At 37.5% G+C, this 5,251-nt stretch overlaps 1 pseudogene; it reads left to right on the top strand.

The window, feature by feature from the left end:
* The first annotated feature begins 1,532 nt into the window (after positions 1-1,532).
* LOC112840522 (glycerol kinase pseudogene) lies at positions 1,533-4,257 on the top strand (annotated as a pseudogene).
* The last annotated feature ends 994 nt before the right edge of the window (positions 4,258-5,251 follow it).

The raw sequence follows: 5,251 nt of genomic DNA, 5'->3' as shown, positions 1-5,251 counted from the left end.
TCTGGATGGTAGACATCTGGCTTTTTTCAGATGATGCCTTAGAACTCTATCAGGACCCTGATCATTTTCTCAAAAGGAACAACCAAAAAATGCAGCCCACTGCAAAAAAAAAAAAAATTCATTTTCTAAGGTGGATTATTAATATCACACCTAATTCCAATAGTATCCATACAAGAAAAAAAAAATCCCAGAGATGGGAAAGAATGCAAGAGCGAGGGTGCCTGTGTGGCTCAGTTGGTTAAGTGTCTGCCTTCGGCTTGGGTCATGATCTCAGGGTCCTGGGATCAAACCCACTTTGGGATCCCTGCTCAGAGGGGAGCCTGCTTCTCCCTCTCCTCCCCACTTGTACTCGCTAGCTCATCTCTCTTATGCTCTCTGTCACTATCTTTGTCTCTCTCTCTCTCAAATGAATAAAATCTTTAAAAAAAAAAAGTGCAAGAGTGAGGCTGTAGGATAAGGGACATATATAGAGAAAGATATATATTTATATCTGTAATATATATCTCATATATTAATTTAACATATACTACATTATATATTATACATTATACTCAAAAACATCTGTTTTAGATGACTTGTGTGCTTAAAACATTCTTAAATTTCAGAATGATGATTAGTAAAGAAGAATTGAAATAGATGCTCTAAAAATTACTCAATATTATCTAAAACTACTATACCTATAGAACACTTTTCAATTCACCACTGATCTCTAATTTTTCTACTTTTAATTTTTTTTTCATTTTCTTCAAAGGAAGAAATCATACATTATGTATGATAAACACCTTGTTAGGTATATAATGATATAATGATATTTAAATTATAATAAAGTAAACACAATCAATAGAAGTCAAAAAACATAAGAATGAAAGCATGCACTTATGCCACTTTGAAATACAGAATAACATTAATTAAGGATTAGAAAAATAGTACTTAATTTATATCATGACTAAAAAAATATAACAGTAACACAATTAGGTAGATAGAGCATGAAATGAAACAATAGCCAGTCTAGCTTTTCTGTTGCTTTCTTAGGAAAAATTCAGTTCAGTGCTTAGGACTCAAAATCTGATGAAGACAAATGATCTTATAGTCTTGAATTGGACAACATAAAAGTGTGATATAGCTTTCAATTTTACTCAAAGTAATGAGAAACACAGTGTGATAATCATCTTAATAGATGGGCTTGATGAAGGCCAGTAGAGACAGGGACTTCAGGAGAATCAGGCAGATGTAGATGTTAAAGGCCTCTAGAAAAAATATTTTAAAAAAAAGGAGATGAAAATCTTGGTTTCAAAGTGAAGTAAGAATGTCAAAATGTCTGGTTTTGATTCCAGGCTCTCCGTTTATAAGACTAGTGAAATTTACTTAACCTCTGATTATTATCTGTATAAATAGATTTAAGTAGACTTAAAAATATAACTTCTTTAATGGTATTAGGATGATTAAATGAGTTATTATGCATAAAGTATTTAGAGCCCTGCTCTGCACTGCAAGGAATTCCGTAAGTGTTTGTCATTGTTAATATCGAGTAGATGATCAGAACTAGAAGTAGAGATTGGTAAAGCAGTTGTAACCATTTGTCAAACGATATTTAATTGGAAATGGCTTTCTGGAGTGCTGTATTGAGAAGGATGATGGATTTAAGTCTGAGGAGGAAAGACTATAGTTATGTATATGATACATACGAAGATATTGTGGGGAACAGTGATGGTGCATGTACCTTGTATTTGCCTATCTAGTTCTAAGACAGTGCTGGCAAAAGCCTAGAATAAAAACCAGTGAGTAGATGCAAATGCAGAATATGTAATAAAGGAGTGAAATCCAGTTTTGAACAAATGCTTGGAAAATCCATAATTATAAAGGTATTTTAGATTGCTATTTTTTAATATTTTTGATTTGTGATAAAAACAATGGTGACTATCACATATCAACTTGTATATATAGTACAACCAGTTCAAGAACATACTTGTTCAAGAAAACTGATTATTCTCATTTCCTCCAAACTATACCATTCAGTGATGTCACATGAGTGGCTTGAAATCATCCATAGTTGGTGTATTTATACCACAGAACTTGTCAATGTTACAAATTAAGGCTTTCTTATTTTTGGAGAGTGCGTTAAATATTTGCCAGCACACCACTAGTTCTGTGGCTCACTGATGTGAATGGGCATAATTACACCTGTTAATCAATGCAAAGAAAGATCTCAGAAATTATGTCCCTGCATTTATTATATAATGACGTATTTTTTATTTAGAAAACTTGAAATGGTGATTAATATGTGCCATGCGATGTTCTAAGTATGAAATAAGTAATAGAGGTAGAAATGTCAAATATTAGTAATTGTGGTTAATTTTACACATGGAACTTAAAATACCATCACAGAAAAACGCTATAAAAAAACGTGTTGTTTTTCATCTTCTTATAAACCTTGAAATTATTGGGGTTCTGCAGTCGCAGGCCGCCTTGTCTTCAGGTCTGGAGGCCTGCCCCTCCTGCGCCTGCCACCGTCACCTGGGAAACCAGCTGCAATAGACCGCTGACCCTCAAGCTGGTTTCATGGCAACCACGAAGAAAAGTTTTGGGACCATTGGTGGGGGCAGTGGACCAGAGCACCAGCTCAACACGCTTTTGGGTGTTCAATTCAAAAACAGCCGAACTACTTAGTCATCATCAAGTGGAAATAAAACAAGAGCTTCCACCCAAGATGGATGGAACAAGACCCTAAGGAAATTCTGCAGTCTGTCTATGAGTGTATAGAGAAAACATGTGAGAAACTTGGACAGCTCAATATTGATATTTCCAACATAAAGGCTACTGGTGTCAGTAATCAGAGGGAAACCACTGTAGTCTGGGACAAGTTAACTGGAGAACCTCTCTACATTCCTGTGGTGTGGCTTGATCTAAGAACCCAGCAAACCATTGAGAATCTTAGTAAAAGAATTCCAGGAAATAATAACTTTGTCAAGTCCAAGACAGGCTTTCCACTTAACACTTACTTCAGTGCAGTGAAACTTTTTTGGCTCCTTGACAATCGAGAAAATTTCAAAAAGCTGTTGAAGAAGATAGAGCGCTCTTAGGGACTATTGATTCATGGCTTATTTGGAGTTTGACAGGAGAGGCCAATGGAGGTGTTCATTGCACAGATATAACAAATGCAAGTAGGACAATGCTTTTCGACATTCATTCTCTAGAATGGTATAAAGAGCTTTGAGAATTTTTTTGAAATTCCAATGAAAACTCTTCCAAATGTCTGGAGTTCTTCTGAGATCTATGGCCTAATGAAAGCTGGGGCCTTAGAAGGTGTGCCAATATCTGGGTGTTTGGGGGACCAGTCTGCTGCATTGGTGGGACAAATGTGCTTCCAGGATGGACAAGCCAAAAATATGTATGGAGTAGGCTGTTTCTTATTATGTAATACAGGTGGCAAGTATGTATTTTCTGAACATGGCCTTCTGACCACAGTGGCTTACAAGCTCAGCAGAGACAAATCAGTGTATTATGCATTGGAAAACTCTGTAGCCATAGCTGGTGCTGTTATTCTCTGGCTAAGAGACAATCTTCGAATTACAAAGACCTCAGAGGAAATGGAAAAACTTCTTATAGCTAAGGAAGTAGTTGGTTCTTATGGCTGCTATTTCGTCCCCGCATTTTCAGCGTTATACGCACCTTACTGGGAGCCTAGCATGAGAGGGATCATCTGTGGGCTCGCTCAGTTCACCAATAAATGCCATATTGTTTTTGCTGCATTAGAAGCTGTTTGTTTCCAAACCCAGGACATTTTGGATGTCCGCGACTGTGGAATTCCTCTTAGTCATTTGCAGGTAAACAGAGGAATGACAGCCAACAAAATCCTTCTGCAGCTACAATGAGACATTCTGTATATCCCGGTAGTGAAGCCCTTGATGCCCAAAATAACTGCCCTGGGAGCTGCCACGGTGGCAGGGGCTGCAGAAGGAGCTGAATTTTGGAGTCTTCAATCTGAGGATCTGTCAGTGGTCACAATGGAGTGGTTTGAACCCGAGATCAGTGCTGAGGGAAGTGAAACTCATCACATACATGGAAGAAAGCTGTGATGAAGTCAGTGGGTCAGGTTACAACTCAGTCCTAGGAGAGTGGTGACCCTGGTTATCCTCTGTAGTTTACCCTTTTTTTGTAGTGAGTAGCATGGTAATGTTAATTGGAGCAAGGTACATCTCAGGTATCCCATACATGGTAGCAACTCATGGATACCAAAGATGTGAGCTCTTTGCCTAATGAGACAATCCAGCGATTGTCTCTTAATGTGATGACACTATTCAGAGACTCTGATTTTATTAGCCACTTGCTGCATAACCCTCCAAGTAGATCTGTGGCTTGAAATAAAGGAAATGCAGCAGAAAGAATGCAATAGAAACATTTGGTGTGTTTTTTAACATCAAGCATTAAGATTGGACCAGCCACCTTGGGGGCTGACCCCTTCTTTGCCATCCCCTTGTGCCCAACTCCTTCTGAGATGGAGGAAGAATTCAGGTCCTTCATTGGAATCTTTCATCAAACACACTTAAATGCTGATGGTCTAGGATTTGATTCTCTGCACTACACACACTTGACTAAGGGGTAATTACCAACCAGCGAAAAATGAGTGGCTACTAAATTCTTAAGATGGAAATGTAGTGCTCTCATAGCTTAGATATTTTTCAGAAAGGTATTTGCCAAAACTACAGTTCTTCAGACATTTTACATGGTCTCAATAATTCACTGAATTGCTGTCGGGGTCTTCTAGGGAAGGGTACTTTTCTTTTTTCATCTCTCCTTTTTATATTTTTCACTTTGTATGTATAACATACATGCCTATATATTTTATTACTGTGGGCAGCCCATTTATAAATAAGAGTACATTTTACATGATCTCACTAATTACACTGAATTTCTGTCTGAATCTTACAGGATAGAACACTTTTTTTTGCTTTTCATCTCACCTTTTTATATTTCTTACTTTGTACATATAACATACATGCCTATATGTTTTATATACAGAGGGTAGCCCATTTATAAATTCAGAGGACATCAAGTCAATCAGAGAAAGACATGTATCATATGACCTCACTGATATGAGGAATTCTTAATCTCAGGAAACGAACTGAGGGTTGCTGGAGTGGTGGGGCTTGGGAAAGATGGGGTGGCTGGGTGATAGACATTGGGAGGGTATGTGCTATGGTAAGCGCTGTGAATTGTGCAAGACTGTTGAATCACAGATCTATACCTCTAA

This window comes from Callorhinus ursinus, unplaced genomic scaffold (assembly GCF_003265705.2).
Source record: "Callorhinus ursinus isolate GAN/ISIS: 27379988/994484 unplaced genomic scaffold, GSC_fseal_2.0 scaffold19, whole genome shotgun sequence".
Lineage (NCBI taxonomy): Eukaryota > Metazoa > Chordata > Mammalia > Carnivora > Otariidae > Callorhinus > Callorhinus ursinus.
Note: the sequence above shows the minus strand (reverse complement) of the source record. Positions and strands in the feature narration are given on the sequence as shown.